General features: G+C 39.5%; 1 long non-coding RNA gene across 1 annotated transcript; it reads left to right on the top strand.

Moving 5' to 3' along the window:
- Positions 1-7000: 7000 nt before the first annotated feature.
- LOC113009187 (uncharacterized) lies at positions 7001-7528 on the top strand. The gene is made up of 2 exons (XR_003270127.1): positions 7001-7239; positions 7322-7528. It is a non-coding gene; the product is annotated as an uncharacterized LOC113009187 (long non-coding RNA).
- Positions 7529-13212: the final 5684 nt, after the last annotated feature.

Genomic DNA, 13212 nt, shown 5'->3' with positions numbered 1-13212 from the left:
CGTAGAGACAATAGCAAGAGTGACAGAGACAAGCTATGCTATTTTTCATGTTTATGGTACCATAAATAGAAAAGCTGCTGCCACTCTCATTGTGTTTATGTGGAAACTGATGTCATTTCCCAGGGAATGAAAATACATGACATATCATAGATATGCAGTATGCTGAGAAGCCAGCTTCCTGTAAAATGACTTCTACATTGTAGAAAAGCTGAACATTTCTAAGCTTTTTTCATGTAAATTACCAAGTGTATTTGTTGTCTAATGACTGAATTTATTTTCTTAATTACTGCCACAATTCTTCACATCTGATACAAACTGGAACCGTGAGTGAAGTTTGGACCCAAGAGCAGAACTATTTACATGATTTAGTCACATAAATAATCATCTTAAACAAGAGCATGGATATTAACTGAAACTATGAACGGGGGCTGTTGGAAACCAGGGAATGGAGAAATGTTCGGGCACGCAGAACACAAGGATACCACAGGCAGGAACTTCTGCAACAGAGGAGAGAAGTATCACTGGACAGGGAAATGAGAGAAAGGGCTGAGGTAAGTAGTACTTGTGGAAGGCATGTGCTTATTTGTCGATGCAGACCGGTCGGCATAGGAGGGGTAGCCGTGAGAGTGTTCAGGGGATGGTGGATTATGTGAGTGAGATCAATCCAGGTTCCAGGGGGTCCAGAGGGGGGAGAGATCCACCATTGAAGCAGAGGGCAGGTCGGCCAAAGAGCAGAGTGTGAAATCCTTAATTTGCAAGAAGACAAGAGAACTAGGGTGGAAACAGAACCAGCGCTGCTGACAAGCACGGCAGGAGATGGATTTGGAGAGAACTGGAGATGCAAAACATGTTAACCCAAAAAAAGGGGAGCATGAATATCGAACACAAGGAAGGCTGAGTTACCACCATGAGTAGCAAGATGAACTGGCAGAGATTCACATTTTGGACAGAGAGGACAGATGGTTTGAAAGAGGAGTGAAAGAAGCCATCTATGTCCACTGTGAGCGACCATGTTTGAACAGAGGCGGTGGTTTACGACAACTCTCTGCCATCTATAATCCAGTTTTGAGATCCCTTCCCAGACGCCTTAACGCCCACTCACATCCTGGGCCATCTGATCTCAGGAATTCACATGATAAGGTGGGGCCAGGTTTCACAATGAGCTCACCCGAAACTCTGGCTGATTGGAACCCACACCCAGTTTCACACCTTGGCTCAGGCAATTAGAGGATCATCAGGGGGTCCTTTTGTCCCTCTGTGGGGGATACTCCCACTAGGTTTATATCTGGGACTCTCCACCATTTGACCTTAGAACTGAAGAAGCTTCTCGGATGAGAGGTGAAACGTCTTCAAGTAACTTAAAGAAGTCCAGACGCTTTTCTTTGCAAGCTCCTTTGACTATTGTTATTATAATATTTATTACGTGGTTCAGGACTTCCCCCCCTTACAAGCTGCAAAAAGTAAACCAAGCAGCTGCAGGAAGGAGCACATAGACCTCTGAAGAAAGTGATTAAAAAAGCCAACCCACATAAAACCAAGACACACAGAAAGAAAGACACGAGCAGAGATGTAACAACAGAGTGCCACCAAATGCCAGTTTGACTCAGCAGCTGGTGTCTCTGACTCGTGTAATAGTTACACAGAGTGGGTTGGGACTGGATAAAAAAAAATAGCTACTATCCTGGATTACCTGTTTTTACTTATATTAATTTAGTTTCATTTTTTGATAATATAAACTGCTTGACTGCTGTCTTTCTTTCCACATTGCTGTAGAAGGACTGTTTTGTTTTTTGTTTTTTTACTACTGCAGAGCAGCAGTTGCTCTTCTCATGCAGATTGCTGAGAGTGTGAAAATCACATAAAAAAGAAAAGGTCCAGCACACAACCATCAACCACTTGCACCAATTTAGAAATAATCTGTAGCCAGAGCCTTGAGTTTTGTTTATGCGGTACCTTCTGTGTGGGTGTTGTTGGTCTTCCTGCTGGCACTTGGCCAAGGGCAAACATACAAAACATTTCCTGCAAGTTTTTTTTCCCTTTAGGGTCCATTTCCTGCACCAGCGAGTTCTTTGAGTTGCTGAATGAGTCATCTGAGCAAAACATTGCTTCTCAAAGCAACTAACGAGATTTTAGAAGCATTTAAAACTTAAAACAGTCTCACTAACATAAAAGTAACACAATTAAATTCTCTCCTGTTCAGCTTTATTTGTATAGCAACAAAGCACAACAACAGTTGTGCTCAAGGTGCTTCATGTTGTGGGTTAAAGACACTACAATAATAATTTGTTTTTACATGTTGCTTTTTTAATTCATAAGTCATTTTAAACAATTTTACTCTCACATGTTAAAAATAAAACTGTTTCATAAGGTAAACATTTTTCTTAAAGTCTAGGCTTTATCAAGAAAGATACGATTCCTGCAGAACGAGGAACTTGTTTATCTAAAGCTGCCCAGTTTGCTAATTAATTATTGTAATTAATGCATAAAAATGCTAAGGTGAACAGTACAGTCAGTTTTCTTTGAAACAGTGAAAAGAGCACTTTTTAAAAAAATCATTTTTCCAGAAAGCATAAAACTATGTTGACTGTTATCACATGTTCAATTTTGACCCTTTATCAACCAAGTGTGACACAGACCTAATTGTCTTTTTTTTTTTAAATTGTGGCTGTAAAGTTACAGAATAATTATCATCTTTTAGGAACCACTTAAACTTTCTCTCTAGCCCAAAATGATTGAAGAGAAAAGTAACGTGAAGTGCACATGGTGAAATCTAGGTGGAGATGATTTCTCTGGTCAGACAGCGGTACTTTATGAATGCCATGTGCTACCATGATACACTGAATATTCCCGTATTGCTCGTCTTCTCGCCAAAACAGTTTGAGTTTTGTCACTTTTGTCACTATGCTCCCCCCATCTACGGTGGCCCTGAGAGGCCAAACGGACTGCAACTTCAGAAAATACTTGCAAAAAGAAAAATGCTGCAAAAAGAAAAATGCTGCAAAAAGAAAAACGCTGCAAAAAGAAAAATGCTGCAAAAAGAAAAACTCTGCAAAAGCACACATAACACAACAGAAATAGGAAAAAAGACAACGGAAATGTTTCTGGGGAGACAATAACCGGACGGACCAGTTGCACGAACCAAAACAAGCTAACAAGTGCACTGGGACTGGGAGACACTTCAAAGAAGTGGAGCGGCCAAAGAGTAAGCTTTCAAAAGTCAGTTCTGAATATTATGTCACTTATTTATGTGCAAATGTTTAATAATGAGGAACATTAAAACATTACTGTTGGCCACATGCCGGCAAATTTTTCTGTATATCCTCCCTCTAGGCCACATTATCAGACGTTACAATAATATTTCTTATCATCTCTATGCTGACGACATTCAGTTGTACTGTTCTTTCAAAGCTTCTGAGTTGTATAAATTGTCTTGTTTAAATAATTGTCTGTCAGAAATCAAACAATGGTTAAATGACAATTCCCTTCAGTTAAATGCAGATAAAACAGAAACTTTGATTATTGCACCTGATCACATGTCTTCAGAAATTAGGCAGCAGATCAGTTTTTTAGACCCTTCATTTCAGTCGAGTCTCAGAAACTTAGGTGTTATTTTCGACAGTTCAATGTTGCTTGAGAAACTCTCTAAACAACTGTTTCAAAACTGTTTTTATCATCTAAGAAACATTTCTAAACTCAGGCTACTGGTGTCAAAGGCAGAACTTGAGATGATTATTCATGCTTTTATCTCTTCTCGTTTGGATTATTGTAACGGTCTTTTTACGTGTCTTAACAAATCAGCTCTGGATCGCCTTCAGTCTGTACAGAATGCAGCGGCAAGACTTTTAACTGGTACAAACAAGAGGTCACACATTACTCCAGTTTTGGCTTCTCTTCATTGGTTGCCTGTAAATTTTAGGGTTCATTTTAAAATTTTAGTTGTAACTTTTAGAGCTCTGCATGGTGAAGCTCCCCAGTATATCTCTGACCTGTTGAAACCTCATGCTTCATCCCGAGCACTTAGGTCTTCAGGTCAGAGGCTACTGGTGGTCCCACGTACTAGATTTAAAACACGTGGGGATCGGGCTTTTCAGGCACTGCCACCTAGGCTGTGGAACTCTCTGCCGTTGTCTTTACGCTGTCTAGACTCTACTGACTCCTTTAAAAAGCAGCTGAAGACATTTTTATACAAACGGGCTTTTAACTAATTTAATTAATTTTAACTTGTATGTCTGATCTTACTGTAAAGCACTTTGTGATTTTTATCTGTGAAATGTGCTATATAAATAAATTTTACTTACTTACTTTTTACAAATTTATGTGACATTAGCGATGTTTGTACGTACAGCGTTTACTTTGTTTTAAAGCCTTTAATTTATACGCCGTTTGATAGTCGACCTTAATCTTACAGAGAATCTGATGATTTTGTGGATAATTAAAGTCAGTCATATATCCACAAACACAACAAGCTGAAAGTCAGTGATGCTGCTCGGTTTGCAGTCCTGAATATCATGGCACAAGCAGGATCCACTGCACTGTTAATGTTAACTATGTTACATTGCTGCCTCTGTTCGGTGGTGTCGAGCCAAACGGACTTTAACGTGTGTTTGAACGAGCTGACAGTTCACTCGTTAAGCTGAAAGAAAGATGCTTTAATCACAGGAGTCACACATGTGTCCACTGTACCAACTGGGAACTCTTCTTGTTTAGCACTCGTAATAACACAAACACTAAATCCTCCTATTTGTAGCAGTGTATACACCTGAGACTGTCACCTGTCTGTCTGTCCTGCACTCTCTCTGTTTCTTTCTCTCTGATTGTGTAATAAAAGTATGAACATGTGTTTATAAGTTACACTTGTGTTTGAATCCTGCAGCTTATCACACATTTGATTTCCATGTGTGACAACTGCAAGTGTCCAGAGTGAGGACAGACTGAGGGACCCACTGCTGCACGTCATCTGTGAGGCTTTGCACCCCTGATGATCCACCAGGACAAACTCAGCAGTGTGTGAGTAAGAGGAGGAGGAAGAGCCAGCAGCAGCTGACAGATGGAGAGAATAGACAGACTGTTCCCTGTTTGTGAAAGACTGCTAGAAAAGTTTAACATAACTAATTGTCTGTCCTGAATCAGTCTTATTAGGTAATGTTCAAATAATGTTATCATCCCAGTGTTTTCAGTGTGGGAGAAAGTACTCAGGGCCTTCAAGTTACACACTATGAAAGGCAGCAACAAGTTTAATGTTCAGAAACCTAAAGTATGTATCAGCAGCAGAATGGAGCTAAAAATAAATGTTTGTTCCAGTTCTATGAAGCTTTGAGTATTTTGGATTAGTAGCACTGCTGTGTTTGTTGCATCATATGCTTTATATATTCTGAGGTAAGTTGATCTATAGTGTTACATCATATTCTATAAGGATGTTATGTGTTTGTATACTTTCTGCCCAGTTTGACCCATTTAGCAGAAGCCAGCCTGTTTAAGGCTCTGATATCTATTCTGTATGACTGAAAGCAGTTATGACATGGTCTGATTTTCTCACCCAATAAACGAATATTTCATATATCAGTCTACTCTTCATTTTATCAGACACAGTTATCACAGCTCGTACATTTTCTTTTTACACATATATGTAAGCATTGAGCCAAATGTAATAATGCCAACAAATTAAACAAACAATATTTGTCTCTTATATATAATACATCTATAGATACACTGTCACAGATACTTGTCTTTAAGTGAAGATTTAGGGTGAAAGGAAATATAAATAACTGTAACTTGAATCTTTACTGAAGCTCAGTGTTTGGCACAGAGTTCATGTTCACTGCTGTAATAACTAATAATGATTAATATAATATTGGCCATATTATATTTACATTACCAAAGTGAGATGGCTTTAGTCTCATGAAAAACATTAGCTAATTGTTATTTACTAGCTAATCTTAAATGACTGTTCAGTACAGAAATGAAGCCCAAAAATCATGTTTTACAGTCCTGTGGTCTCAGCCTCAGATACCTATCAAATCACACAAAGCTCATGTAGAAACAAATGTACAAAATATGTTCTCCTTCATTTCTGTCAAACAAAGCTGTATGAAACGTTTCCAGCTGTTAGTATCATGGTTGCTAGGCAACCTGGGCAGCGTGACAGAGGCTAGACCAGGGGTGGGCAATCTCCGTCCACGAGGGCCGGTGACCTGCAGGTTTTAGATGTGTCCTCGAACCAACACAGCTGATTTAAATGGCTAAATTATCTCCTCAACATGTCTTGTAGTTCTCCAGAGGCCTGGTAACGAACTAATCATGTGATTCAGGTGTGTTGACCCAAGGTGAGATCTAAAACCTGCAGAGACGCCGGCCCTCGTGGACTGAGATTGCCCACCCCTGAGTTATACCCTGGAGATAAATTGTTAAAAACTTCAGTTAGCGAACTCAGATCAATACTCACACTGGATGAATCAAAAATTACAGAATAAAATACAGGCCTACAAGCCTCACACTTCCGGCCTCAGCGGTCTTTGAGTGCGGCCCTTGAGGACCGTTAAGGCTGCGTACTTTAAGGCTGCAGACCCTGAATTGGGATAGAGCCATACATACATGTTTTGGTTCGTGCAACAGGACCGTCCGGTTATTGTCTCCCCAGAAACATTTCCGTTGTCTTTTTTCCTATTTCCGTTGTGTTGTGTGTGCTTTTGCAGCGTTTTTCTTTTTGCAGCGTTTTTTTCTTTTTGCAGCGTTTTTTTCTATTTGCAAGTGTTTTCTGAAGTTGCAGTCCGTTTGGTCTCTCAGGGCCACCGTACCCATCCCAGTTTTAACAAAACTCTAGTTCTATACATTCACACCCATCCAGACCACTCACAGTTCACAACACACCAACACAACATAGCATTGTCAAAACAGAGTGGGAGGGGAGGGCACATCTCTCTACACCCCTTGTTCCCCAGCCCGTTCACACATCTTGTCAGGCGGTTTGTGGAGTGCTTTTGTCACGGTTGGACGGTCCTCCCCGGACAACCTGCTTGTTTATTTGTGATGTGTGTGTGCCTTCCTCTCTTTCTGTCTTCCTCCCTATTCTGCGGGTCGGGCTATGCCTAGGGGCGGCGTCTCCGAGAGAGCGAGAAAGGCCGACCTCTGACCCGGAAGAGTAATCTTCAGCTCCAGCTGCCGCTAATCATTCCTCACTAAACGGAGGTATTTAACGGTGTGTCGAGACGGCAGTCGACGCTGGATTGTACTCGGAGCTCGGTAGATAAGTGTGCTTGTGATCTTATAACCCGCATAGCAAGGCAAGCCTTCTTATCCGCTGTTGTGTTTGCTCGTCTCTCAGGTGGAGAAGTACGGGACGCAGGAGTGGAGAAAAAGGATTCACTGGTGTTTTCGGGAGAAGGAATTCACACGGAAGTAGTGCACACCGACCTCATGGGGAAACTCACCTTCACCACTTTTGGGAATTTAGAGAAAGGACATTGTTGGATATCTCACTGTTTGAAGACTGTATTTCAAGCACTGTAAATAAACGCACTGTCGGCTTCAACCCAGAGCTCCGTGCCTGAATCCATACCGCTCATTAGCCCTGACAGCTTTGGCTTCATCCCAGTTTGCTGCTCGTTCATAGTGGCATCTGCTGACCAACACCGCAGAGGAGCAGGGGGTGAATGTGTGCACATGTGTCTTTGTCTTTCTATGTGTCACTAGTGGGTTGGTGAGAGTGAGTAACTGGATGGTGTCTGTGTGTGCATGTGTACACTACCAGTCAAAAGTTTGGACAAACCTCCTCATTTACTGTTTTTTCTTTATTTTTACTACTACTGCTACATTGTAGATACAAACTGAAGACATCGAATATATGAAGCAATATGTGGAATCATGTAGCAAAGAAAAAATTATAAGTAACTCTAAATATGTTTTGTATTTTAGATTCCTGAAAGTAGCCACCCTTTGCTTTGTTGACAGTGCTACAAACACTTTGCCTTCTCCCAATGAGTTTCATGATGATGTCACCTGAAATGGTTTTGACTTCACAGGTGTCCCTTGACAAGGTTCATTTGTGAAACTTCTTACCTTCTTAATGGAGTTGCGACCGTCAGTTGGGTTGTGCAAAAGTTGGGTTGGTACACAGCTGACAGCCCTATTTGAAACTGTTAGAATTCATATTATGGCAAGAACCAATCAAGTAAAGAGAAATGACAGTCCATCATTACTTTAAGAACTGAAGCACTACAACTGGCTCACGCGAGAATCGTCCCAGGAAAGGAAGACAAAGAGTAACCTCCGCTAGCTGAGGATAAATACATCCGAGTCATCAGACTCAGAAATAGGAAGTTAACAGCATCTCAGATTAGACCAGATAAATGCCACACAGAGCTCCAGTAGCAGACACATCTCTACATCAACTGTTCAGAGGAGACTGCATGAATCTGGCCTTTATGGTCAAATAGCTGCTAAGAAACCAATACTAAGGAAAATGTCTCTTACAGATCCAGCAGTTGGTGATACATCGTGCATTCCTATTTGTTTCTGTTCCCCCATTCAACTCCTGATGAAGGCACTCATATGGCCTTTACTGCTTTGTATTAACAAAATTGGCCAGCAAATATTTACATATTTCTCTTTATTTTCCAGGTCAGATAGTAAACACAGCTGTTCTCGCATAATGGGGAGAGTCTTGAACTAATCCAGTATTTTACAGGAGTTTTATACTTTCATTGGGACACCTGTTGTTTTTACTTATTTAAACTGTACTCCTCATTTCAAGAATTTAATTCCTGTTTCAGGATCCACACAGCCCAATACCTACAATCGTACTCAGCAGCAGTGACGGCAAGCCCTTGAATGATTCAACTGAGGTCAATGTCCAGATGGATGGACAAAAAATGATTCTGGACAATGGACATTTCATTGGCGATGGGTATTGTCTTCTCCCTGTACCATGTCTACAATGTTGCCTATCCAAGTGAACTAAAAAAGACATTTTGCTTTTTGGAGGCATTTGTTCTCAACTTGGGAACTCTGACTACACCTGTACCAGTAGCTGTGCAAAGAGTGGCAAATGCATTAAATATCTCCTAGACTGCCAGCATAGTGCAGGTGAGAGACCGATATTGTCCCAATATGGACTAACAAAGGACCATGAGTCCCACATTAAACTTAACTTACATAACTTAAGGCTGCAGTTCATTGATAATTTAAATAAAAAGATTGTTCTTGAAATAGTTTTACTGAAAATGCAAACATGCTGATGAAAATGTGTTGTTTAATTGTCTGTTATGAAAGTATTGCTATTTCTAATGTAATAAGTGTTGTTTTATCTATAGTATAATATTTATATGTATTTATTTATAGTATAGTAAAGATATTTAGTTATTACTGTTTAAATGACTTATATGCTATTATTAGTAGTGGTGTTGTGCTTAGCGTTAAAATGCCTTTTTGTCTTTTTCTGTAATACAAAGTGCCAATAAACCATTAATATATGTCTATGTGCTTGTATTTATTTTACCCTACTCTAGTTAATTCAATTTAAGATGCATTTTATTTTGAAAGATTTAAAATGGTTCTTTAAAGAACCACTCAGAAAAGGGTTCTTTAAGATGGGTCTTTAAAGAACCACTTGAAAGACCTTTTTAAAAATAGTTCTTCAAAGAACCATTTTTTTAAAAAGGGGGCAAAAAAGCCACAGGTATATTACTACTTTCTATGTAGCTATTCTTGTAAAAGCAAAATATGTTAGGCACCACAGTGCATTCAGATCACAATTCTGCTTGCAAAGCTGCCAGACAGTACAAAAAACAAACAAAAGAAAAAAACAAACAAGCAAACAGAAATGCTTCACTGATATATATAACAATCATTTATTTTCGTTGAAAACCAGACAGAGACCTGAGGCAGAGCTAACCAAATCCAACTCCACCTGAGAATATTAAAAGGAAAGAAAGAAAGATAAACACAAACAAAACCCCAAACCCACTCTCAGAGGGTTGAATGGCAGTTTGAGGTGCGGACCCAAAAGCAGACTCAATAGATGAAAGACTTTATTAAGCTCACAAATCTTAATCAAACAAGATGGGGCGCGAGCATCACTGCAGTCCGACTTTTTCTTTCTTTTTCAGTGATCTGGAGGGAAATGGCGAGCAAGAGGGCAGCCCGATGACATGTCTGAGCTAATGTTATTTTCAGAATACAGAAGAGAGGCATCGGGCAGAGAATGCAGGAGGGTAAGTGTTTAGCTACTGCATTATTAGGGGAGCAGACCCGCGTCAGTAAAACCAAAAGAACAACAGGTTAGTTTGAATGCTGATCCCAAACAATGTAAATTGGAGACACAAGGAGACGTGAGGTTAACACAAGGAGTAACAACGTAAGAGCTAAACATGAAGTCAGCATGGGGTAGCAGACGATGGCAGCGGGTGGAAATCTGAGCTGTTAATAACTACTGATGGATCACAGGTGAGAGGAGACAGAAGTAGAAGCATAACTCTGCTCTGGAGGGCAGAACCTAGACACAGGAACTGCAGTGGAAAAATGACCCCAAACATGTGACATTCAAGCCAGGTCATGACACCCATGCAGATCTGCAAACTCATAACACGGTGCTCGTGGGTCAGACCATGAACATCTTCAAAACTGACCTTCATTTTGATCCAATCTACACACTCCACACACTATGTCTATACTCAGATTTGATAGAAGAATCCAAAAATACAGAATAACACCTGCTAGGGCTGGTTTTTGTTGTATTTTTCTTCCTGTTAGAGTTTGTTTTAGCACCATCCCTACGGTGGCTTCATGACACACACATAAAAATCACACACAGTCACAGCTGGTGGAAACTTAAAAACAACTGAACTGTTCAGGTTGCAAATTTTAAAAAACAAAGAGAAGAAAAACAGTACAGCACACTTCTGCAAGGCTTCAGTTGTGGACCTAAAGGCAGTTTTATGGTTTCTGCTGGCGAAACCTACTACTGTTAGGTAAATCATTTTACACACATTAAAACAACTTTGAAATAAAGTTTTAAAAAAAAAATGGACCAGATGACATGATCCAACTGGATTATGATTAATGTTATACCTGTTCAGATAACATCGGTATTCTTAGTTCATGTACAGTTCTACACTTATTACACTTGACTGTTCAGTGCAGGCGTCTGTAATTCTGAGTCAGTTCTCCCATTAGTAAAACGAAACTACTTTTTCTCATAGAAGTGAGAAACAAATCTTGTCAGCGCCACTCTCTCTGTCTCACTCTTCCCTCCTCATGTATGCAGAGCTGCAGTAATGCAATCCTAATGACATGTCTGTGCAACCGCACCATTAACAGTGAGAATTATGGTGTGTGGGCAGGGAAACATGAATCATGTGCAAAATGAAATTACAGTGACTCCCACCCTCATTAAAGACAGCAGTTGCCGGTTCCTAACAGCTTTACAGGTTGTCTTTCTTGTATAAGTTGCTCTCTCTGCGTTTCAGACATAGAGATGTTCAGTTGCAAATATTTAAGTGAGATATGATTCTTATATACTTGCTTTACTTAATTCTTGCTTTACTTTATTCTATATTCAATGTGTTCATTAAAGTGTAAAATTAGCATTTTTCATTTCATTAGCCTCACTGTGGTCTGCTCCATGCTGTCTCTTTGTCATTGGAATATAATGGTTCCTACTGTAAGCGGTCGAGAACAAATATTCTTAAAACGTTATGCTCTTCATGCACAGACCTGCATATTTCTGGAAAAACAGGTTAAAGCTTCCAGTCAGCACAAAATAATTGTGTAACCCAACGGTCCTCAGTTGTGTGACCTTCTAGGCAGGTAATGAATGTGTTCAGAGTATTATTATAGTAATGTCACATGCAATCTCTTTAAGTTTTCTGATGTGCAGCACTGTCAGAATTTGACTCTATGTCCTTATGGCATTAGACAACAAGCTTGCAACATTATATAATTTTAAAAGGAAATATAAGCCATGAGAAACGTTTTCTCTAGTGTCACAAGATATCTGGGCAGGTAAAACTGCTAGCTATCTAACTTGGCCACGTGTGATCACTGCAGCTTTATGTAAGATATTACATTTCGTCATTGGACAGTTGTGGTTTCTCTGTATTATTGTAGGTATATAAAGCACCTTGAGGTGACTGTTGTTGCAATTTGGCACTATATAAATAAAACTGAATTGAATTGAAAGTTATGCTGCTATTGGTTGCTGAGGAAGTTATACAGTTATAACTACTTCAAAATTCACTTACCGTTAGTGCCGAGATTATTTACTTTCCTTTGGGTTAATGATGCTATGCAGAGGTTTTGAAAGGCATTTCTTGTGTAAAGACAAAAAGCCCTGCATTCCTATTGTTCAGAAATGAACATCAAAGCTGATTTTTTAAAACTGGAACATGATGCTTAAAAAAAATGTAGACAAATTATGTCATTCTTCACTTTTATTTATGCTGCGACATTCTGTCCGTTAAAGTTATGAATCCACTGCCCAACATGGACGAGTGTTTCTAAATTTGATGACCTCATTATTACATGCTTTTAATGGATGATGTGGTCCTTCTGGCTTTACTGACATCCTGCTCACACTGGGGAAGTTCTGAGTGTGAAGAAAGGGGATGAAAATGAATATTTCTGAGTCTAATGTGATGGTTCTTAACAAAAGGGGGGTGGAGTACTGACTCCCAGTTTGGAGTGGTTTCTATCCAAGGTGGATGAGTTCAAATATCTCTGGCTCATTCTGTGGCTTTGCTACTGGTCAGTTTGTCTTGTTGTGTGCTGATGCTGCTTAAGAGAAACACCCAAGAAACAAAGTCATTGCCATCGGCCAGTCAGGAAATTGTTACATAGCTAATTTTAAATACAAAAAACACAACTATTTACATTTCAACTTTTAACTATTTAAATTTTCAGCTTTTTCCTTTTAAACAAATTTAAAGTGAAACAACACAAAACACTGCAAACCACAACACAATTAAATATAAATTAAAATATGCAAAACAAAAAGAAGATGCACATTCTCTGTGGTCCACTTTTTTGGTCTTAGTGAGGACTCGAGCAGCAGAGTTCTGAATGAGCTGTAGTTGTCTGACTGATTTTTTAGATCGACCTGTAAAGATGCTGTTACAGTAATCAAGCCTACTAAAGATGAATGCATGGACTAGTTTTTCCAGGTCCTGTTGAGACATCAGATCTTTTATCGTTGATATATTCTTGAGGTGATAGTAAGCT

This window comes from Astatotilapia calliptera, chromosome 17 (genome assembly GCF_900246225.1).
Source record: "Astatotilapia calliptera chromosome 17, fAstCal1.2, whole genome shotgun sequence".
Lineage (NCBI taxonomy): Eukaryota > Metazoa > Chordata > Actinopteri > Cichliformes > Cichlidae > Astatotilapia > Astatotilapia calliptera.
This window is presented reverse-complemented; position numbering and strand designations above follow the sequence as displayed.